The following is a 25295-nucleotide window of genomic DNA, read 5'->3' as shown; positions in this document are numbered from 1 at the left end:
TAAACATTAAAAAAAAAAAATTAAAAAAAAAACAGTTGAGTTAGTTTGTATAGGATTTCCCCTGTTCTGGTTTAAAAAAGACTTATGTGTATATATGCAAACTATAAAATAGGAATTGTGTAATTTTTCAGTGATTTTGCATATGAGAGAAATGTTCTTATATTTTCATGTAAAACTGACATTTCATGATGTAAAGAGGAACAGTAAAAGTCACAATAATTTAAACCTTTATTCAGAAAAACATTACATAGCAAATTAAAAAAAAGCCACAAGTTGAGAGAGGATACAGAAAAAAAGGAAAAAAAAATTTATATTTAAATACTATATTAATCTCCCAGGGCTGCCATAACAAAATACCACAGACTGGGTGGCTTAAATAACAGAAATTTATTCTTTCGCAGTTCTGAAGGCTAGAAGTCCCAAATCAAGGTGCCAGCAGGTAGGATCTAGGAGAGAATCTTTCTTTGCCTCTTCTGGCTTCTTTCTGGTGGTTGTTGGGAATCCTTGGTGTTCTCAGCAGCAGAACCATATTGCCTCAGTGTCTGCCTCTCTTGTCCCATGACCGTCTTTCCTCTATTTGTCCGTGCAGCTCCAAACCCTTCCTCTGCACAAGGACAGTAGGCATTGGATTAGGGGCTTACCCTAACCTAGTATGGTCTCATCTCAACTTGATTCTATCCGAAAAAAGATGTGTTTGGTCACATTCACAGGTTCCAAGGGATGTGACTTTTGGGAGGCAGGCACTATTCAACCCAGTCTAAATGCTTTTAATAGCACTTTGTCCTTGCATTTTAAACAAGGGGCCACACATTTTCATTTTGCTGGGACCCACACATGATGTCACCTTTTTAATGACAGCACCCATGTTGGAAAACCTGGCTTAACAGAGAGTCAAATGAGTCTGTTACCTGCACTCTAGAATTAATTATACGCTAGATTTATCCACTTTGTTGTATGTAGCAGGATGGTTCCAGACAAACCTATGTGAGAGGGGCATGCCCATGTAAGACCCACACCCATGCAGCTTAGGGGAATAGAGAACTTTTGCCTCACTCACAAGATGAAGAAAAGAAGAGCTGAGCAAAACATGGCTGGTTATTCCTCTCAACCTTAGCAGTCAAATAGGCCACTTCCCCTGCCCAGCATCAGTGAGTAGAGGAACAGGAAGGTCAGTTACACTAATCAAATTCCTTTCACATAGAGGTACATTAGAAATGAAGAAGAAAAATTTTCACTGGCGCTTCCCTGCTTTTGCTTAATGCATTGAAATACACCCTGAAGTCTCACTGGTGGGCAAGTTAGATTTTTATCTCAGAAGTCTCTGATATGGGTGAGAAACTGCATTAATTAGATTAACTCCAAGGCTATTCATATCCAATGATGAAAACCAACCCTATCTTCTATTAGCCATCCTAAATTACAATTAACTACAGAAATTGGATGAGGTTAAATGACAAATTAAGATTAAATATATAAAGCCATTCCAATAATACAATCTGAGAATCATAAGAATGTCCCAAATTTGAAAGTAAACCCTTGCCATTATCAAATGCGTTGGGGAGAAATTAAGGACACAAACCAAACCCTCTTATAGATGAAAGTCTCAAAGTGTTAAAGCCCAGTTTTGAAATCTTGTTTCTTTGTTATTGTGAGTAAAAGTCCAAAGTCCTAAACGTCCATAAAAAACCCTCCGCAATGTCTTACTTGGTTCATTCTCAGTGGCAAGGGTTCTCAGTGCCTGAGTGGGACCGAGGGCTCCTTCAATATTTGCTGCTCAGATTTCCCACTGTGACATGGGGAGAGGCCTCTTAGGGCTTCAGCTGTTTTACTGGTCTCTCATGAACCAAGCTTTTAATGAGGACAGAGAGTTAATAAGAAATCTTGATTTTTCAGAATTAGCCTCACAACCAAAACATGTAGAAAGCAAGCCAACTCCCGACTCCCAGAACGCTGAAACTAGGCAAATTTTTGTTCTCAGAATCCAGTACAGAAAGTGCCCAAAGATCACAGCAAAAACTCAATGGCATTTGAGAGAAAAATTAAGTCCCTTTGACTTCAGCCTCACTAGGAGGTCCACTAGTCTATGCTATTTATCTGACGTTATTGACTCGGGAAAGAGGATTCTTTCAGCATCAAGTGCACTTGGTACTATGAGTCTGCCACGGACAGGGCACAACACTGTGCACTGATCATCCGTAGATGCTTCATTTACACTTCTTTGACCACCTGTTGTTCACAGTGCATTACTGAACTGATGATGTGTTCTGTCTAATGACATTGCATCTGCAGTCTCTGACAGATTTTACAGTTCTGTGCCAACGTGGCCATTTTCACTGCCTCCTGCTATGGAATTGTGTAGACCACAGAAGGCTACCTCTTAGAGAACATTTCTTTCTCACACATAATTGACAAATCCAGAGTCAGTGGGTCCACATGGCAAATGGATCAGTTGCGCCTATGGCAAGCCATGTATGTCAATACTGACAAGTTTTATCAAACTTTCCCTACAATGAAGTCTTTGTTTCCATCAAGCCTGCTTAGGAAAGGTGTACTGAAAAGTAAACTAACGTGGGCAGTTGCCTTCCCCTCCCTGTAAATTTCTGGGCGCCCTAAAAGTCCAGTGCCTAAAGATCCTTCTGGTACCTTTTTTATTCTGCTCCAGTCATTCTCTCAGCCACCTGCAACTCCCCAAGGCCCCTTTTCTTTAAGCCAGACCTTTACATAAGTGACTACAGAAACTGACACTCTGCATGCATTCATCAGTCAAAATCAAAGTATCTTATGGCTGATGGAGTGGGCTGAATGATGCACCTCCCTCCCCAAAAGAGAGGCCCATATCCTCATTCTTAAAATCTATGATTGTTAGCACATTTGGACAAAAAGTCTTTGAAGGTGTAATTCAGGTGGGCCCTGAATACAACAGCAAGTGTCCTTATACAAGAAGGGCAGAGGGGGATTTGAGGCAGAAAAAAGGAAGATACAGACACACAGTGGAGAAAGTGATGTGAAGACAAAGTCAGAGATTGACCGATGTGGCTGTAAGCCAAGGAAGCTAACGACCATTAGAAGCTAAAAGAGGCACAGAATGGATTCTCCCCTACATAATCTGTAGGGAGTAGAGACCTGCTGATACCTCTGGCCTCCAGAACCACGAGAGAGGAAACTTCTATAGCTGAAGCCAAGTTTGTGGTCATTTTTACGGCAGCCACAGAAAACTAACACAGCATGCAATAAACCTTTCTCAGGCATTAGTGGTTTACTGCCCAAACCTGCCTGACCTAACCTAAATATTTTCAAACTGTCAAAGGTCACAATGTCCTACCACCTAAGACAGACCAAGCACAAAGCCATCTTCTCTGGTAATACCAAAACACTTTCCACATGGAATTTTACTTTCCAAACTCTGTTCCTTTTTATTTCTCAGTGTTCTCGGGGAATGAACCAAATGTTAGCGTGCTGAGTCCGGCTCCAGCAGGTCCAGGGGTTCCCGAAGGATGAACGGCGTTGGCGAAAAAGTGAAAATAAAACAAAACTAAAACAAAATAAAAATAAAAAACTAAAATAAAAAGCTAAAATAAAAAACTAAAATAAAAATGGACACAGACAACAGCAGTGTGTTGAACTGGCCGATTTACTGCAGTAAATGTGGCATTATATATGCTAATGATTTCCTTGTAACATACGCCATCTATGTTTTTCTAACGTTACCCAATTCTAAAATTGTTCTTTTGTATAATCACCCAATAAGGAACAACATGATTGTTTTGTCATAACGTTCCCTCCTGCCCTTTGCTTATTGATTAATTTCTTTTATTGTTTTTATTATGTATCTATGTTTATCCATAATTTATAAAGTATTTGCTTTGTTGTTTTCACGAAAGGTTTATTTATCTCTCAACACCTCAAATGGAACAGTTACAGGGACATGACCTCTTAGTTGTTTCCCTGAACCATTCGTGGTTTTGAATAACCAAAGTGTTCACCTGGGTCCGAGGTGCCAGGAAGGGGGCCAAGAGGGCCTTAGAAACCCATACCTTATGGGGCACCTGGGTGGCACAGTCGGTTAAGTGTCCGACTTCAGCTCAGGTCACGATCTTGCGGTCCAAGCCCCGCATCGGGCTCTGGGCTGATGGCTCAGAGCCTGGAGCCTGTTTCAGATTCTGTGTCTCCCTCTCTCTCTGCCCCTCCCCCGTTCATGCTCTGTCTCTCTCTGTCTCAAAAATAAATAAACGTTAAAAAAAAATTTTTTTTTTTTAAAAAGAAACCCACGCCTTATACATTCTCACAGACACCATGCACCTAGGAACCAATGAACCATTCTGTAGCTTAACCGACTAGGTTCAATCATCATCTGGAATACCTCCTGGGGGCCAAGTGGGCCTAGGGGTCAGAGTGACCTGTGTCCATAGATACACTCCTTAGTTACCGGAGTGGGGCTTTCAAATCCATATGTCTCTCCTATACAGGCCCTCTTTGCTGGCAAAGGTATGAGGAGTCTCCATAGGGGATGGCAAGGGCTAAACGTAAGGCCGCACAATTTCTTGCGGAACCTTATTTCCTTTCCTACTGGTTCTTTTCCCAGGGGGCCTGTCGAGGGCAATTCCCCAACAGACTATACCCCAGGTAGTTTTAAGGCCAAATTACCTAAAAGCAGGAGTACAAGAAGCTTCAGTGTCGGTTGGCCGCCTTGCAGTCACCAATCCGTCCACAGCCCAGGCTTTGCCACTCAGGCTGGGATGGCTCGGCTTCCAGCATTAGTGTCTGTCAATTGTCCTGGAAAAGTACAACACTCTTATTACACCTAGGTCTGGAGTAGGTTACAAAATAAAAGGGGAAAGATAAAGGTTAAAATATTCCTTTTACTATTATTGATAACACAGGTTTGAGAACCCCAGTTTGAATGAGAGCTAAATTGCCCCATCAATGAACTCCAGAATCGGGCAGATTACCACCTAGTAATACACAGGACTGGAGAAAAAGAAGACCCACTCACACTCTCAAGGAAGAGAACAGAATTAATCAAGGCAAGCATGCCCAGTTAATTCTTCTTAAACTTTCTGTGTATGTCCTTTGACCACCCTAGAGGCAGAGTAAGTAAAGAAGCAGAGTTGAAATTACCTAATGAGCTCTCCTGACATGACTAAATTATCAAGAGTGGGGAAGGAACATTTGGTACTCCCCACCCCCACCTCAGCATTAAAAGAAAAACACAACCCCCTGCCCAACATTTACAATGTAAAACAAATCAGAAACTACTTTAACCCTGACTTACTATTAGTACACTAATAGCTAATCAGGAGCCTGGTGCAAAAACATCTTGATTAGCTGCTGATAAAACTCTTTGGAAGTGGATAGTCTACATGACTCAAAAGGAGAACACGGCCCTATACGCTTCAGGACTTTTTCACCAAAAATACATTTATTTACTATTCCAGCAAATATGGCCTGTGGCCTACTCTACCTTCAAATCTGCTGTTCTTGAATTAGTCATAAAGACATGTATAGAAATAAAGACCAGATTTAAGGCCGGAATATATAAAATAGCAAAAAAAAGCTGTAAGTGGAGTCAAGTACCACCAGCATTTACCAAAGGTGAACGTCTAGCAGCAACATTAATGGTTTTTCTGTTACATCTGTACAGTGATATATGTACATAACTATTTTTAATTTATTAAAATCTCATTTTTATGGCTGACCACTGCACACCAAGTAACATGCAGAAGCAACATCAACAGATGAAAAAAGATAGTCCTGAGCCTCAGCAAGTGTCCTCATACAATGTCGTTAAAATACAGTGTAGCAAATGCAACAATCAAGCATGCAAAAGTGCAATGGTAGCAAAAAGGAGAGTGTGATCACAACATTAAAAGGACTTCACAATAATGTGTAAATTGAGTTTTGTAAAATGAAGTGGGTTTTTCAGGTGCACAACAGGGAGAAAGGAATTTGTGGTGGAAGGAAAAACATAATCCAAGATAGTGAACTGTTCAGATACTCCAGGAAAATGAAGTGGGGAATAACAGGAGAAATGATTACAGGACTTAGACACCATGAATATCTGTAAGCAGAAAGCCACTTAATGATGACTCAACTGATAGACCATATCTGCATTTTAGCAGGACTACTCTAATGGAAATTTCGAGGACCCATTCAAGGGGGGGAAGAAAAAGGAATTACTAATTCCTGCAAGAAACATTATGGGCCTGCCAAACCAGGTTTGGAACATATGGTTCCTGCCAAACCAGAGAACAAATGAAAAGGTCTTCAAGAATCAGAACCCAATATGCTTGATGAATTCAAATCTGGTGATAAGAAGTCATGAGGGAGGAAAAAACAATGGTAAGCCCAAGATTTTTGCTTGTTTGAAGTATCAAATGATGAAGCACCTTAATATGCTCTTACCCACATAACGATGTACAAGGAGTCCTTAAAAGTTACAAAGACGGGAATCTTTGAGTGATCTTCCAGTGATCAAGTCCACTGGAATTTATCTGTTGATGGCTCTGAGTTCTCTTATTCTTCTGTTTCCGTGGTGTTTTCTCAAGGATTAAATTACCTGAGGATCTGGCTTTCAGTTGTTATCCACAATTTGCTGGTTCTGATATGTTAGTGTTAACAATTGTTCGGTCATTAAGAAACAGTCTATCATCTTTGTCTTCGTCATCTTTACATGCCTCCTTTTCTTGAAGTTTTTTTGCATCAGTTTCAATCACACATTTAATCTGTATTTTATTGTGGTAAAATATACATAATGTAAAATTTTACGTTATTTTATTGTTTTCTTTTTTTTTTTCCTGGCAAGATGTCTTCTCAAGAGGCTGTACCATTTGCATTCCCATTAGCAATAAATAAGATTTCCTGTTGTCCCACATCCACACCAGGAAGTGGTATTGTCAGTTTGGGGTATTTAGCCATTTAACAGATGGGTGGATCATCTAACTGGTGTTTTGTTTTTCTCTAATGCACCATGCATATCATTTTCCAATAATTCCCCAATGTTCAGCAACTTATGCATGCCTATTTCTCATTTACGTATACTATCCACTAAGGTGTCTACTCATATTGCCTCATTTATTTCAATTTGGGGAGTTTACTTTCTTATTGTGACGTTTTACTACTTCTTTGAATATTTTGTATGCATATCTTTCTTTAGATATGTGTTTTGAAAATATATTCTCCTAGCAAGGGAGCCTGCCTTTCCATTCTCTGAACGCTGTCCTCACAGAGTGGATATTTTAAAATTTAATAAAGTCCACATTACCAATCTTTTTTCTTTCATGGACATGCTCTGTGTGTTGTATATAAAAACTGTGCTTCATTCACACATTTAGTCTTTTTTTTATGGTGGCAAAATATGCATAACATAAAATGTTAAGTGTTCAATTCAGTGGTATCAAAGTGCATTCACAATGTTGTACAATCATCACCACCACCCACCTCCAGAACTTGTTCATCACCCCAAAGTGAAACTCTATACCCATAAAAATAACAACATCCCAATCCCCATTCATCCCAACTCTCCAAAACCGCAATTCTACTTTCTGTTTCTATGAATTTGCCTATTGTAAATATCTCAGCTAGGTGGAAGCACACCTTTATCTTTTTGTGACTGACTTACCTCACTTAGCATAATAGTTTCAAGGTTCATCCATGCTGTAGCATTGATCAGAATGTCATTCCTTTTTAAGGCTGAATAATATTCCTGTGTGTGTGTGTGTGTGTGTGTGTGTGTGTGTGTGTGTCTGTCTGTCTGTCTGTCTAGGTACAATAAACACATGTATTATAGGGAAATGTAAAAATACTTACTTGATATTGAAATTCTGAGATAACTGCTTTTCTATTTTGAGGAAATTTGTCTCTTAATGATTATATTTTGCCAGGAGCTCAATACCACAATGGGAAGGAGGGCTTAACCCCTACCCTGACTCACTGAATCTCTCTTTCTTATGTGGAATATAGAAACCTGAATGTACTCTCTAAAAAAAAGGCTATTCTGTCATAAATTTCAGATAGCAAGAAGAAACCCTCAAGAGGTTCAGAAGTTTGGTTCAGAGAAGCAACCGGAAATTCAGATGATTACCTGGCACTGATAGGACTTGCTTGATATGAAAACAGAACTGTAAATCTCACAAGATTAGGTGATCCTGTAAGAATTTCAAAACTTCCTGCTATTAATGAGCAATCCCGTAAGAACAGCCTCCCTTAAACATACTGATGATATGCTTCACAGCTTAATATTCAGCAGCCTATGTTTTGGCTAAATGAGCTTCAGAAAGAAATGGAAACTTGTGGTTTAGTTCCATCTACTTTGGAGCCTCTGGTTAAATGATCTGCTTCTGCTGTGCTCTGTCATCTTACCATCTGTAAAATGGAGGCAGCTTGAAAAACACAGCCACAGAAAAGATGTACAGCTTTATGCGCAGTTGTCTTCATTTGTTTAGAATACCAGTAACATTTTAACTATCACTCAAGGAGTGCACATGCTACTTTGAATCATCTAGGACAAAACTCTGTCAAAATAAGAAAAGGAAAGGGGCCCAAAATAACTATGATTTTCCCAAGGGGACACAATTATTTTATGGTATATCTGGGATAAGAACCCACATATCATCGGCCCCAGTCCACTGTTCTCTTATTGGGTTTTGAACGACACAGAGAAATAAAACTCTTCTGTTATATGTAACTGGTGCAAGACTCGGCATGATAGGAATTGGAGAACTGCATATTAAGAAGAATCTGGAAAATTCTTTTTTTTCTTTTTCCAGAAAACAGTTTTTAACATTTATTGATTTTTGAGAGACAGAGACAGAGCACAAGTGGGGGAGGGCAGAGAGAGAGGGAGACACAGAATCTGAAGCAGGCTCCAGGCTCTGAGCTGTGAGCACAGAGCCCAACGGGGGGCTTGGACCCACAAACCGTGAGAACATAACCTGAGCAGAAGCCAGATGCTTAAATGACTGAGCCACCCAGGCGCCCTGAATCTGGAAAATTCTTAAAACTAAATAAGCTATATACTAGATACATAGAAAACAGTGGTGCCTGAAGATGAGTCAAGGAAGAACAAAAGGAGTTCTTGAAGGTGTATATGGGCTGCAGTTCCAAAAAGGACAGGTGAATTCCTGTTTCCAGCACTTTGGAGGTTCCACCCCAATATACAATATTAAAATAAAATAAACATTTGGACTAGATCATTTTTAATTCTGCATGTCCATGTAAGCCAACAAAATATCCCAGGTATCATCTACATTGTCATTTTGTTTTTATCTTGAGTTTTCATTTCTAAAAGTCTTTCCAAACACAAAACAGAGGTTGGAGAAAGGTGTACGGAGGCGGCAGAGATAAAACAAGCTCATTTCACTTACCATGAAAATTAACATCCAAACGAATTCTTCACAGCTGAAAATGTCCAAACAATTTTCATTTTAAGGCAAGGCTTCTGGAAAAATCATGCTGAAGGACTCATAATTACCCACATGTCTCTTATCTGTTTCCATACATATCACTATATATTATGGGAATTCTGAGTGGCAGAGAAGCATATCCTGGCTAAACATCTCCATGCCCATAATGCAGATATGATGGTCTCAAACCAACCTGAGGATATTAGAGCCCCCTTTTCCCATTACTAATATTAATAGAGGACAAAACCTAATATACTTTTGCCTGTATAAGCTAAATCACTTCTTCATTAAAATGGATGGCCCATAAATAAGTCTGTAGTGTGGGCGTCATTGGATGCCAAATGAACTTTTGTGGGTTTTATTAACATCGTGGGTTTCTAGGGAGGATCTACTCAAAAACCCTGAGTCTAGTTTGACATTTGCAACTAAATTATCATGTAACCTTGAGCAAAGGGAGTTCATTATCATAAAGGAGGGATATTAATACTTCCCATCCCTACTTTGAGGGGCTCTTATAAAGTATCAAATAAGGTAAAACAGAGGTGTATATGAATGCACACATTTTCATTGGTATTTGTACATGCTTGAAAATAACTCTACAGAATGCACTATAAAAATCTTGATGATATGGATCCCCAGAGCAGTTCCCAGCTCTCCCATTGAAACTACGTAAATTAATAAACACCTATGTATTTCGTTAGTTATCAGAGAACTACAAATACTGCTTCTTGCAGTACCTTGTCCCAACCATCTGCCTTCCTCTTTACATCAATCCTCAATTCAGAAACCCTGGAGATTCGTTCATTAACTCATGCACACAATTATTCATTCAGTCAAAATTTTCTTCTCGGTAAACAAAACCTTCTCTAGTAGGTTTTACAGACATGTGGACAACACAGATGAATATCCCCTCTTTCTAAGTAGAGGGGGAGGCAAAAATAAACAAATGAGCAAATATTTAAACTTGAGTATAAACATATAAACAAAAACTAAACAAATGGATAAGAAACTAGTATATTAGGTAAGTGCTAGAGAGCACTAGAAAGCAGGGCAGGGATATTAACATTATTAGTTGAAGGGAAGAGGTTGCAATGCAAAATTAAGCAATCAATGAAGGCTTTATGGGGAGATGAAATTTAAGAAAGAACATGAGGTGAATGTGGGAGACAGCAACGTACCTATCTGAGGAATGAATGTTGCAAGCAGAGGCAACAGGCAGATGGAAAGCAGTGAGGCAAAAGAATGTGCCTGGAATAGTCAAGGAACAGAGAGGATGTCGGGTGTGGAGGATAGAGCGAACAAAGTAGAGAGAAGGAAATGAACTCAGAAAGGAAATGGAGGCCCAGATTGCCAGGGCTGTGGAAGCGTTTTGAGGACGTCGGTTTTTGTCTTGAGTGAGCAACTGAAGTGACTTGAGTGATATGATATGACCTAAGATTTAACAGAATATCTCTGGATGCCATGTTGACTGGAGACTGGAGAGGAGTAAAGACAAGATCAGGAAGACCAATAATTAATTAATTTCAAGAAGTGAATTACCCAAGGATATACCTTCTACTCTACGAATGTAGAGCAGGGGTTAGCAAATAAGGGTCCACAGATCAAATCGGGTTCTCAGCCTGTTTTTGTATGATCCGTGATATAATCATGGTTCTTACATTATGAAAGGTTGTTGAAGAAGGAGGAGAAGAAGGTACAGAACCTGTACATGGCCCACAAAGCCTAAATATCTAAAATCTGAAAAATGTGTTCCACTACCTAATAACTGGCTGCTAGTAGATCCTCAACAAAACTGGAAGAATACATGAGTCACTTAGTTGCTAAAAATATTACAAAGTGATAGGTGTCAAGGAACATTCGTGTCTTTACCCCTAATCTTCAAAACCAACAATGCCATTCCCACTGAGCTACTGAAAATACAGTCTGGTTTTCAAAACAATAAACGAGGAGATATTTTCTCACATAAGCAATGTCATAAACAGCTTTCAGGGGAAGTTGAAGTAGCAACAAAAAAAAAATAGTAACATTGAAATAGCAACAAATAAAATAATAACAAAAAAATTCTTAGAGAACTTTAAGCTTTACAAATAATTTTCATGTTCACCATCTCATTTAATCCTTAAGTCAACTCCATGAGATAGGTATTATTTTCCTATTAGAAATTGCTACCTCCTAAACCCTTAGTGATTTCACAAGAAAGGTGAATGCTGAGGTTGGGTTTTTTTCTTATATGGGAAAGTTGGATGCTAAAATCAACAGGTACTTTCAGTTCAAGCCAGCAGACTAGAAAAACACGTTTACTTTCTGTTCCTCCTGGAAACCATAGTTAATAAAAGTACAGAAATACCAAAATTAATACCAATCAAAGCCAAGAGAATGTGGCAGTCACAACCACAGAAAGATTTTGATACATTTCTAGAAGGCAAAAAGTGAAATATAAGACCGATGAATGGAGGGATCAAGAAAGGACTTCCAAAGAAGGGGCTGCACAAGGCCAGTGAGCTTCTGCTGAGCCCTGTTTCTAGTAAACAGAAGAGAGAACAGGGGTTGAAACCTAGCAGACAAAAGTTATTTTAGGGGGAAAAAAAGGTCACTTACGAGTTTCATGGGTCACTCAGTCTTCCCTCCATATTAACTCTGTATGAATTACCTCAGATTGCTGGTGGGCAAGACAAGGGAACAGGGAGGGAGTGTTCCATCACAGGGTGTCAGCCATGGTTCACTGTCCCTACTACCAATTCCATTCAAACTACACACCCCTGGCTTCATTTACTAGACTGGAGATTGGTGCTTCATAAATTGTCAAATGAGAAGGAATCCTCCTGGCAACTATAATTTGCTGTTAGTATCAAAATATTTTTATTAATGATTAAATTAATCGCTCAAAAATTATTTTGCCTTCACAAGTTCTGTCTCAACATATTGGCTTCTGCCAAGGCAAATTAGCTCAGAAGAAGCATTGCCATCTAATATATTTTGCTTTTAAGGACAAGTAAGAGAATGGTCTATATTTCAAAACAGCATCCCTCCTGTCTACTCCCATTTGACAAGAAAAATCAAGAGGTAGATGTTTATGGGATATCCTCACCCAAACTTCCTTATATTGTCCTGAAGCCCCAACACTCATCACATGCTGAATTTGCCCCTTTGTCCTGGGAAACAAAAAGATGGAAATAACATGACTGTCATTTATTGTGTCCAAATATATCTGACATAATCATCTTTTTCAGAGTTCCTAGAAGAAAGCTTTGCCCAACATTGTACAAGCTTGCTATTTCTGTTCAAACAAACAACATCAAGAAATTGTTCCTTACTGAACTCAAATGATATCAAAGGGATTGTGGTTAAATGTCATATCTATAAATCATTTGTGCTCCCAGAGAGATTAGAAAGGGCTTATATTTCTCCTTTTTTTCAAGCGGCATTTGGGTCTGAGCAAAACCTTTTGTGTCCTACCAACCTCCAACTTGGTTGGGGATGGAAGTCCAAACTGGCTCTAACATACTATAAAAGCTCTCATAAACAGAGCACTGAAACTAATTGTATAAGATACAAACTATGACCAATGCTACTTTAAATGTACAAAAAACTAAATACAGTAAAAGCCTCAGTTTGCGAGCATAATTTGTTCCAGAAACATCTTGTGATCCAAAGCACTTGTATATCAAAGCCAATGTCCCCATAAGAAATAATGGAACCTCAGATGATTTGTCCCACAATCCAAAAATCTTCATACAAAAATCATTATGATACTGTAATGTGATACAAAACAATAAAGAAAATATAAAATATAATGAACCATAAATGCACTTACCTTTGAAAACTTTTGTGGCTGGTGTGAGGGAGACAAGAGAGAGGAGGGCTGTTGTGTAGGATGACTTTCATTATCACTAATGGAGGCTGACTACACTACATACAGTATTAGTAAGCTCTTGTCATATACTTATTTAATGGAACCGGCAATAAGGCAGCAGAGGAAAGGGGCTATATCTGCAGGCAGCCTGACCTAGAATGAAGCAATGCATTCCCAAGCTTATTCTTGTATGGAAAAGCCAAGGACTGTCCACTGGTGCTTCGAAGTGACAAAAATACACTAGTTAGTGTCAGTTGTGGGCACCTCCCACTGCTCTGAAAAATCACTCATTTCTGCCAAACACTGTGACCCGAGACAGAGCATCTGAGCATGGGAGACCATCACCCACAATCCCACAGAGAAATAGAGAGAGACCGAGAGAGAGACAGAGACAGAGACAGAGACAGAGAGAGAACCATTGGCTCAATTGTCATGTGACCTTTGACATCACGTACTCCTTGTATTGCAAGACATCACTCATTTATCAAGTTCATATTTATTAGAAATGTCTACCCGTCTTGTGGAACACTCGCAGAACAAGTTACTCACACTCCAAGATTTTACTGTGTGTGTATATATAATATATATTACATACTATGTATAATATAATAGTATATGTATAAAAATTTTTAAGTATATATATATACTTTTTTACTGATTATAGGATTCTTGGTTCTGAACCTTATGCATGGCATGCCCCGATATACAACATCAGTACCATGAGAGAGAAAACACTTCAATGAAGTAAACCAAAGAAACAAGATTCAAACTAGGCAAAGCCACACGTAGGCCAAGATTTTTTAAACCTTTTTCTTCATGCTGAAGTTTTCAGCTCCTAGACAATAATACGAGTTTCTCTCGCCAGACACCCAGGCATATCTCTCCCCTCTTGAGCATATGAATCTCTAGAATTATATTTAAATGCCAACAAGGTGAGGTGAAGAATGGACCCGGCTGGCATGCTCACAATGACCAAATTGTGGTGATGTGACTTCAATCCAATACATTGCTCCACTATTAACTTACAATAAATGACATATTTGCTTTCTAGACATTAGTGAGATGCCTTATTAGACACATTCCTAGAAGGCCGGAGAAACTGGCTTCTAATCCATATGGAACTGGTGAATTCCCTTCAGGTAGACCACAAGGTATCTAGAATACAGTATATATTCACATATAATCTTACGTATGTGGATTCTTCAGAGTAGACCAAAGAGAAACTCCGGGCTGCAAAGCTCAGTTACAAATGTGGGATGGTGCTATGCTTACAACTGGCAGTCCGTGAGCCATGGTCTTCTGAGGCCAGAACCCATTGCGGCCCTGATTAATTTATGAATTGAACTTCTGTTCAACGGAGGCCTGGTACTGGGCAGTGCCTATGCTCCCCGTGAGTATGGCACGGTGCGAAGTACCCTAAGAACTAAAAAAAAGAGAAAGCAAAAATGGTAACATACGATGCATATACGGTAAGGAGGCGTCACAGTCCAGAGGAAGAGCTCTGGAGTCACTCCGCTGGGTTTAAATCCCGGCTAAGCCACCAGCACCTGCGTGACCTGAGAGGCGGTCTCAATTGTAAAGGTTTTGCCAAATTCCCGACAAGGAAGAAAGCAAGAACTTGCCTGCCACGAAGGGAGGTCTTGGGGCGCAGCATGCAGTCAGGTCAGGGTTTGGCGTCGCTTGGAAGGGTGATGCTCAAGGCCTGGGCAGCCCTAGCGAAGATGCACCTGGCTCTAGGCCTCACAGGGAAGCAGAGAGGGTCCCGGGGGCAGCAGGCCACCCGCCCCCGCGCCCCCGGTAGCGTCCGGAGCTCCCGCGCTCCTCTTTCTTGAGAGAAGGGCTGGCGACACACACCCAGGCGCTGAGAGGCCCCACAGCCACCGCACTCCCCCACAGTCGCCACGCAGTGGCTCTGCTGCTTGTATACAACCGCCACAGGCAGCCAGAAATCTATAAACCAGCCAAGGGCTGCCTGCTGCAGGCAGGAAGTCCCAGAGGCTGGAGGCTAAGGGGCGGGGCTTTGGGACCTCGCCCTTTGCCCTTTGCTGAGGTCACTTGCCATGCTGCGCATGCGCTCCCCTGTTTGCGCCATCTTCCTGGGAGGCGGCACAAAGGTTCCACTCAGTCCCTCAGGCTCAGTGCCTGTTTGACTAAGAAAGGAGTCAGAAGCTCAGGAGGCGCTCTCCAGCTTTTTTACTCCCATCTCTCAGTCGTTTGGCGCACAACCAGCCGGATATGGGCAACCTGCTTTGTAAGTTTCGTTTTCCACACCGCCCCCTCCGCCGCCTCCGCCGCTCCCGCCCGCTGCCTGGCGATGTGTGGCCCTTGCACCCCCCCTCCCGCGATGCTGTTCCACCACCTGGCCGGGACCACCCCGCTGCTCCTTCACTTGCCCTGGGCCCTGGGCGCAGGCTCTTCCACCGGAATCCTAGGCCTTTACCGGCTAGTTTATACGTCCAGCCCAAGAGGCGGTACCCCATCCCGCAGGCCTCTGGCGGAACCCCTCTGGGGATCCCTCCCTTGGTGAACTGGAGTCACTCTCCGAAAAAACCTGTGCTGTCTGCTCGTAATTCCATGATGTTTGGACACTCCAGAGCCAAAAGGATCCCTCCTCTGGGGCGCAGATTCACTCTCCCACGTTCACTATCTGAGAAGGTAGAGGAGGCTGTGGAGCCGGTACCATCCAGGCATCTCCCACTTTTGTGCCCATTTGGGGTGGAGGAGAAGGTCCAAGAAGATCCCAGAAAAAAGATGGAGGATCTTGTAGAGACCAAAGGGCAGAGTGGTGGGAACAGGGTCCCCCATCACATTGGGGGCATACCATTAAAATCTAGTCCCCTGGAGACCGGTGGGCTTCTCACTTCCTCGCAGCGCAGCCGCGCACCTTTGGACCTCCGTCCTAATCCTCCAGAAGACCGTTTGAGGGAGAATACCCAGAAGTCTCTGATGCACTGCCGCCCTGTAGGCCGCGCAGTCACCTCCCCACGTGGCCCAGCCGGAAATGTCGTGCCTGATACAGATACAGCAGCGCTCTCCGACCCACCCCCACGCTGCCCCTTACTGCAGGAGACATCAACAAAGGAAGCGTCGGGTGAAAGCCATCAGCCTGTCGGGGACACATCATACCTCTCCAGGAAGGAGATCCAGGCTAATGAGCCTCCAGGCATCTCATCAAGGAGCTCTTTTTCCCCTGTAGCTGCCAGCAGTAGGCCCTGCAAACGGAAAACATCCACGTCCCATTCTCGGCCACCGCCACCGCCCCAGTGGTGGGGCCAGGGCGAGTTGCCCCCACTTCCTAGGTTTCCTTGCGGAGCTACTGACAAAAACCTGGACACCTTGAAGAATACCAAATGTCAGAGGAGTAAGACCTTGGGAGACAAAAGAGAGATCAAAGGAGACTGCTCAGATGCTCAGTCAGCCACTTCTTTATGCCTACTTGCCTCAGAGACCGCTAACTCTCTGCTTTTGGCGAGTCACACTTTGCAAGTCCCCATTCCTACTGATGACTTGGGTGACCAATCTGCAAAGCCCCCGACTGCCTCTGTCCCTCCATCTTTAATAGCAAACCTTGTTCAGGAGACAGCCCAGATGGTTTCTAAATCTTCTCCAGCTGTTCCTGCTGGTGTTGTTCCTCATCTTAGTTCCAATCTCATTTGTGGAATTCCTGTGAAGAAAGAAGGCCCTCTTCAGCCAGTCACTGCTGTAACCTGTCTTATTTCTGACATCACCACACTTGCTAACACCTCAACCCCCTCCTTACAGCCACCCTCCTGCATCGCAGAATCCCCAGTGCCTCTGTGTGTACATGCCCCCCCTCCTATCCTGCCCGCCCCTCTTCCAAATCCTTCCACACAGAGCCCTGTTTCAGTTGTCCAGCCCATCATTTCTAAGACAGCTGCTTCTACCATCGCAGCCAATGCATCTACATCTACCTCCAGGCTCACTTCAGGTCCTGGTGTCATCAACATGGACACCACTCCCTTTTCAAAGGCTGTTTTTTTCAGATCTCCCCAAGAACCCGGAATGGGATGTCCTTCATTTCCCCAGGGTCGTTGCAGTTTAAAGCAGAGGGGCCCTGCAGAGTCTCCAGTTTTCACCAGCCCACCTGGAGATCCCAAGACAGCCCTTCTTGCCAGTGTTGCTGTTTCCAGGAGCTTGTCCCTTGTGGATTCTGGAGTCACCTCCACTCCAGTAGGCAAGCCCTCTGCAACCTGCAACTCGGCCTGTAACAGCGAAGCCATGGACACTCCATCACCATCTCAGGCTTCCATCTTCTGTTCCTCCCCTGAGTCCAGGGACAACCATTTCCCGCTTAACATGGTGCTTTCCGGTTCTGCTAACACACCACCCCGTGGCAGCACTGTGGTGGCCCATGACTCTATCCATTTACCGGAAAAGTCCTCCATTGGACAGACCTCAGTTTCCAACCACTCTGACCCAGGAATCACCTCTCAGCCCTCAACTGGGCATCATAATGGGCAGCAGCCTGACAATTCTCACCTGTTAGGAACGCCAGTAGCCTCAACACAAGCTATGGGCCCAACTGCTCTCGTAGCCCAGCCTCCCAGAGACAACGCAGTGAAGGCAGGTTTGGCAGGTTCCGCATCTATCACCACTCTCACTATCCAGCCGGCCTCGAGTGATAAGCCAGGCATCCTGCCCATTGGCGTATCTACCACAACAGGCTTTGGAGTTGCCACGAGGATGCCCAGCACCGGGGATGATGGCTCACCGTTAGCTGACAGTACTTCAGGCCGACGTGTGTTTTCGGGACGTGCAGCCCCTATGGGCAGTGGTGTGTACATCCCAGGCCCTGCTCATTCACAGGCATCCGGAGCATTCCACCTTGGGGCAAGACTGAACGGGGTACCAAGAACCATTTCTGCTCCAACTTTAGGTCAGACAACCAGGAATCGCTGTGGTGATGGCATGGCTGCTGCTGTAGGAGGAACAAATACCGTCCCAGTATTTGGACAAAATGCTAGTTCCACCTTGAATCCAGGCACTTGGGGCCCACCCATCCAGAACCCAGGTAGTGGAGCAGTGGGGCAGGGCTGTACTGTTCCCACAGGTGGAGACTCGCCAGTCCCCACTACCCATAAGTGCCCCGGGGGCTCATCCCGACAGGGAAAACTTCCCTCATGTAGAGGAGATGCCACCGTGGAGAAGAGGACTAAGTCAAGAGACCAGGCAGCCTCCCCCTTAAATCTGAGCAGCAGGGGGCCAGCCATCAAAACCCCAGGAGATGGAGTAGTGGGAGAGGGCCGCCCTGTTCTCTCACGTGGAATCTCTAGTATTGCTGTTAGCCTGAAGGGCACCCAGACCCAATCTGGACAAAGAAAACTTGTCCCACGTGACCGAGCCACGAGAACCGACAAGAAACGTGGGTCAGGACACGTGCCAGCCTGCTTAAATCTGATCATCAGGGGGCGATCCATCCAAAACCCAGGTGATGTAGTGGGAGAGGGCCACGCTGTTCCTGCAGGTACAAGCTCTCGTGTTCCTGTTAGCCCCAAGGGCACCCAGACCCCATCTGCACGAAGAAGGGCTGCCCCACGTCACCAAGCCACCATCACGGAGACGAAACATGGGTCAGGACACGTGCCAGTCTGCTTCTTGAATCTGATCGGCAGGGGGCGATCCGTGCAAAACCCAGGTGATGGGGTAGTGGGAGAGGGCCACGCTGTTCCCACAGGTACAAGCTCTCATGTTCCTGTTAGTCCCAAGGGCACTCAGAGCCCACCTGCACGACGAAAACTAGCCCCACGTCACCGAGCAACCGGCACAGAGATGAAACGTGGATCAGGACATGTGCCAGCCTGCTTGTTAAATCTGATCATGAGGGGGCAAGCAGTCCACGACCCAGGTGATGTAGTGGGAGAAGGCCACGCTGTTCCCACAGGTACAAGCGCTCGTGTTCCTGTTAGCCCCAAGGGCACCCAGACACCATCTGCACAACGAAAACTTGCCCCACGTCACCGAGCAACCAGCACGGACTCGAAATGTGGGTCAGGACATGTACCAGCCTCCTTAAATCTGAGCGTCAGGGGGCGAGCCGTCCAAAACCCAGGTGATGGGGTAGTGGGAGAGGGCCACGCTGTTCCCGCAGGTGGAAGCTCTCTTGTTATCGTTGGCCAAAAGTGCACCCGGAAGCCGTGTACACAAGAACTAAATGCTTCGTGTGGAAGAGCCACTACCAAGCAGAAGACACGTGTTTCAAGAGGCGTGCGTGTTTACCCCCTACAGAGCCCCTCGCACTTGCCTGGCCACACTGCCTCTGCTGCAGTTGCAAGTGGCAGCACCAGCTCTACCCTTGGAACCACTTGTAGTTCCACCATCCTTCCACACAAATGCGGTCCTCCCGCCCAGCATGCAGATGGTATGCATGGAGGGGACAACGTCATTCCCACGAATGTAGAACCTAGTAGTTCTTCACCTCAGAATGATTGCGGCCGACCCAATGCAAACGCAGCAAGTGCCATAGCGGATGCAGACAGTATCACATCTATGATGGCAGGCCTCTATGTCAGCACCACCAAAAAGGACACTGGGAGCCCTCTTACCCCTAACACAGGTGGTGCTCTGGGGAACAGCTCCACGCCTGCTACGACTAGATACACTTATGGTCCCTCAGCCACACAGAGCACAAGTGCCCCCCATAAGCACAGCGCTGGTGGTGCATTGGGGGATAGCACCAGGAAATGTTAAACAGAACTTGGACTTGTCCTAGTCAGGTACTCCTCTGACTTTGGAGGATCAAACACTGTATGTGTCCTGGTCAACTGGGCCTGTGCTCTGGGCATGACTAGAGCACCTTCATAACCTGACTAGGACTTCACCTACACATTCCCTTCTTTTGTCACGAATAAGGACCTAATATTCCTCTGCAAATTGGATATAACCGGAAACTGACTTCTTTGCACCAGAAAGGGGCCCAACCCCTTTAAGTGAAACTTACCCTGATCTCTTCATACAGAAAGTGTGTACATTGTGTGCATACATGTATTTATGTTTAGAACTGCACCACAAAGACACCAGATTCAAGAAGTTCTAGTGGAGAATGGAATAAAGCTACATAAATCATCAACCATGCCATCCCTGTTGTGACTGTGAACTTGGCTGACCCAAGCTCTGGGCCAGTTTTCTCTGGTCTTGGAATGGGCAGGATACCACTGCTGCCTGTAGGGGCTCCCTTTACCCCTTCCTATTTGCCTCGATGGGCTTTTATCCTGCCCATATTGTGTACTTAACGTACATAAAACTTTGTCATGAATCTGCCCTCGCTCATGTGTCTCTTTGACTCAGCAGTAGAGAAAGAATTAACCTGTGTGAATGGTGATGGGTTGAGCCAGACATAACTATGCTGAATTTTCCACGTTGCAGTGACTGGGATGTAGAAGTGGCCACATCCTCTACCTGCACACACTGACTCCTGCAATCTGCATTTTGAATGTAACGGATGACAGTCCAGGGGGAAGTAAGGTCCAAAGGAGGGAGAGATGAGGTGACTCACCCTTGCCTCTTCCTCTGTGTTTTGCTCTTCTCCCACCCCTTCTCTCTGATCTTACTAGAGGCTAGAGAACCTCTGATGTGTCAAAGGAAACCACTCAGTGATTTTATTTTTTAGAAATGTTTCAATGTTTTCTTGTGTGTCTTCTTATTTAATTTAGACTTAGGCCAGTCATTCTTACACATTCCCATATCACCCAGAGAGGATAGATTTGAGCCTGGAGGAACAAGGGGAGAAAGGGCACATACCCGCTCTGTAATTGTTGGAAATTTCAGTTTCTTTGAATATATTGTGCTGCTTAAATGCAGTAGAAGAGATGCTCTTCAGTAAGTGGCCCAGCTCTGATCTAAATCACTAAAATATCAAATCACACAAGTTACAACTGTGCCCAGTTCTGGCTGACACTGACTTTTTTGCTGGATCTCCACTAGACTTAAAAAAGGCAAAATTCGCAACTGTGTGGAGCCTACATTCTAGGTGGATGGGAGCAAAAATACAAACATGCAAATTATCTGATAGGTTAGCCAGGAACTAACGTTATGGAGTATAAAGTAGCATAGGGAGCATTGAGATTTAGACAGAATCACAGCTTTCAATTTAAACAGTGGACAGGATAAGCCTCACAAGGAAGTTGGGATTTGAACAGGCTGGGGAGGTAAGAGAGGAGGACAGAGAAGATGTGGGTTGAATTCCCTGCACCATTTTTTGGTTGCACGATGACAAACGGTAGAGCCATCCTTTAAGTGTCTCAGTGAACTCAATGCTTTTACGTGGCCTGTTTACCTTGCAAGATTTTTGGAAGGCTAAACTAAAATAAGGTAAGCAAGTCGTTAAATTATTATTGTTGTTTTGTTCTATAAATAAGGATGGATGCATGATAGATAGATAGATAGATAGATAGATAGATAGATAGATAGATACATACATACATACATACATACATACATACATGGAAGGAAATGGGGGATATAATATATCTACACTTAATGAGTTCCTTAGGCAATAATGCTTCAGTTGCCTTCACCAGGCAATTTGAATAGGAGATCCCATTTTAACAGGAGCATAAAAGTGCCTACTTTTATGAAGTAAACACGTGGAAAAATACGATAACTGAGCCTAAAAATGCGCAGCATTGAGCCTAGTGCAACATTTATGAGATTAGCCCTGTAAAAACAAAGAACGCCAGCACATAGAGGCTGCCGGATCCCTCCAGGCACTCTCTGCCTGATTCATTTACTCTGAGTTGTTTATTACAGTTCCAGAGGATCAAAGCTCCTTCTTTGTGCTCTGTGACTACAGAGAATCATCTGCCCTTTGTAGTCAGAACTGACTCTCAGAAGCAGTGTTGAAATCCAGTTTGCTTCTAATAGTCCTGCACCCTCTCTCAGCCATGCCAGGTAATATTACCAGGACAACTTTTAAACATTTATACTTCCCGATTTTTGTAAAGCCTTCAAGCTAAAAGTAATATCCTGATAAGACAAACAGCTAACAAATATGTGATAGGTGTAAAGATTTTGAATTTATGTTTTTGGGTTTTTTTAATATTTTGGAGAGAGAGCACAAGTTGGGAGGGGCAAAGAGCCAGGCACACAGAGGATCTGAAGCGGGCTCTGAGCTGACAGCAGACAGCCTGATGCAGAGCTTGAACTCAAACCATGAGATCATGACTTGAGCTGCAGTTGGATTCTCACCCAACTGAACCACCCAGGTGCCACTTGAATTTCATGTTTTGATGCACTTACACAGTAGAAGCAATTTCTTTTTTTTTAAATCTGTTTTAATGTCTATTTCTGAGAGAGAGAGAGAGAGAGAGAGGAGCAGAGAGAGGGGGGACACAGAACCTGAAGCAGGCTTCAGGCTCTGAGCCATCAACATAGATAGAGCCTGAACCACAAGATCATGACCTTAGTTGAAGTTGGACGCTTAACCGACTTAGCCACCCAGACGCCCCATAGAAGCAATTTCTAAATAAACAGAACTATTTTGTTTTTATGAAAATAATACATAAGCATAATAGCAACTTGAATCATATTGAAATGCCTCCATTTTCTCCTTAGTTCCCCTCTCCAGAGACAGGTTTTTGCTACTTTGATGTCTCCTTAATTCTAAACATTATGCTTATCTTGCTGTATCATGATACTCACTTTAGACAATGTTTTTACCACTCTAACATTATGGAGGAAGATAAAACTCCACTACCACTGTTTTCCCCCCCTCTTCCTTTCCAATATGTCGTATTCAATTAATTTTGCTGCTTCTCTCTGGTAACTTCATGTAATTTTGCTGGCTTTCTTGGTGAGGAAAGTAGCAGAAGGCTAAAAGCACTGGTTCTGGAGCTGGACTCCTGGAGTTAGAATCATTGTTCTTCAGTTTTTATTAGCTCTGTATCCCTGTGAAATTTACACATCCTACCTGTACCCATTGTTTTCTCATCCATAAACCAGAGAAAAGGATACCTCTCTACCTTAGGGATTGTTTGTGATAATGCAAATAATAATGCATTTGTAGCCTTTAGTCTCTAATACACAGAAGAACTCAAGAAACTTTACCTATTACTCTTTATATCTTGTGTTATTAACTTTCACCCTAATCTCATGATTTTCTCTATGCACAAGGCTGTGCCCTGTAGCCCCTCTACCTTTCCTTTCCCCTTGTATGAATCACCTTCTGTGAATACGTGCTTGCTTTTGTTTGTCTGTATTGTTAACATTGACATTTTGCCATACAGTTGTAACAAAGTGTTATGTGTTTTATCCACAGGTTGGCTCTAAGGGTTGAAAACCAACAAACTGTATTGACGAAGTATTGCTTAGTTCTGGGGAAAATAGTGCGAGAGGATTGTATTTTCTGCTCTGTCAGTATAGTGCTCTGTCTTGTCTTTAACATCAGTTGTTCCAAATCATGCTACATTTTAGTTTGGTTTATACTTCTCATGTATTTTAAATTATTTTTCCTAAAATTTGAACTATTTCTCTCTTTTAATCCTTGCACTATTTGCACATTTAAAAAATATTTTCTTTTCAAACTTGATATTATTTTCTTTACTTGGCTGGGTCCTTTCCTTCCTTTTCTAGAACCCTTGTACCTCCCCTCCTCAGTTTGGAAGCTATAACACTAAAGAATATGATCCCAAAAGAAAGGGGGCCAAAGGGACTACTCAGACTGTCTTTAGGCTAGGCTAGAAATGCTCACTAATCACTAATTATGAGAAATGCATCATTCTGGCCCCATCATCCTAATTTTGTAGCTTTGTAGGAGAAACAGCAGTATGGGTTTCAGCTAGCACTCCAGGTAGTCCACATTTCATATTGTACCATACTGGACTAGGCCTTCTGTGAGAGCTCACCAAAGATCCCATATGTTTTATAAGATTAGAAATTTTGTATAGCATTTTGGGCTAAAACTCTTAGTGATAAGCATGACTTTTTCCCTGCATCTGTTTCTCAAGAACTAAAAAGTAGCTTGTGAAAATTTTCAGTAGTTCAGACTCCTGGATACATGTCTTTCTTGCCCTAAATGCATTCACTTTAGAGACCTTGAAACTACCTGTGATGAGCCTGTTCAGGCCCTTCCTGAGCCAGTCACTACTAGGATCCTGGGGTGATGTGATATAACCAGGGTTCCTGGCAACAGTTCATACCTGAGCTGGAAATGTTCTTTTCAACAGTCCCAAAGACAGAGCATTGCCCTCAGATACCCCTTCCAGGTAGGAGAACTGAGCTTGCATAATCAAACAGGGGCTAAGAATTAGAGCCACGACGTGGATCTTTGGATTTTTGTCTGAGGCTGCCGGTGGGAGGAGGGCAACCAAACAAAGCAAGACAAAACAACTCCTGAAAGCTAGTCTCTCTTGTGCAAACAGTGCCTTTGTTTTATTTATTTATTTTTTTTTTTGGTAATCTTTATTTATTTTTCAGAGAGAGAGAGAGAGAGAGAGACAGAGCGTGAGCAGGGGAGGAACAGAGAGAGAAGGAGACACAGAATCCGAAGCAGGCTCCAGGCTCTGAGCTGTCAGCACGGAGCCCGACACGGGGCTCCAACCCAGGAACTGGGAGATCATGACCTGAGCCGAGGTTGGATGCTTAACCTGCTGAGCCACCCAGGTGCCACAACAGTGCCTTTGTTTTAAATCCATGCTAAGCTAGACATCATAGACTTTCTTAGAAGTAGATTTTCATATCATGGAGGACAAACGAAAGTTGATGGGCAAAAAGATGAGGGTGGGAGGCCTTAAGGTAAAGGGTTTAAAACAGAAGCTCAAGTTTCTAATTTTTCACTGGACTAAACCCAGGCTGTCATATAGAAATTTGGAAACACTGGTGAAACACCAAAACTAGCCACATGGACAATCATTCACAACGATTTTTCTGGATAGAAATATCTTGTGTGTCCCTTAAAAAGTCTTATATTGATTTCACCAAATACATATCTCAAAGTTATGACTGAAAGTTGAGAAAAGTGTATGCTCAGACTTTGCATTTATCGTTGCTCGCAAATACATTTGTGGTGCTTACACTGTGACTATAGT

General features: G+C 43.2%; 1 long non-coding RNA gene across 8 annotated transcripts; it reads right to left on the bottom strand.

Annotated features, from left to right (window-relative positions):
• Positions 1-210: 210 nt before the first annotated feature.
• LOC109493749 lies at positions 211-14676 on the bottom strand. Of its 8 annotated transcripts, none has more exons than XR_006588766.1 (7): positions 13216-14676; positions 12490-12553; positions 12000-12060; positions 9363-9396; positions 6403-6722; positions 4645-4773; positions 211-604 (listed from the first exon to the last, which is right to left on the bottom strand). It is a non-coding gene; the product is annotated as an uncharacterized LOC109493749 (long non-coding RNA). The 8 variants fall into 8 exon arrangements; XR_006588767.1 differs by having other exon boundaries at positions 14444-14676; XR_006588768.1 differs by lacking the exon at positions 6403-6722.
• Between the last annotated feature and the right edge of the window lie 10619 nt (positions 14677-25295).

This window comes from Felis catus, chromosome D4 (assembly GCF_018350175.1).
Source record: "Felis catus isolate Fca126 chromosome D4, F.catus_Fca126_mat1.0, whole genome shotgun sequence".
NCBI lineage: Eukaryota > Metazoa > Chordata > Mammalia > Carnivora > Felidae > Felis > Felis catus.
The sequence above is the reverse complement of the archived record's forward strand: the minus strand, read 5'-3'. Positions and strand labels throughout refer to the sequence as shown.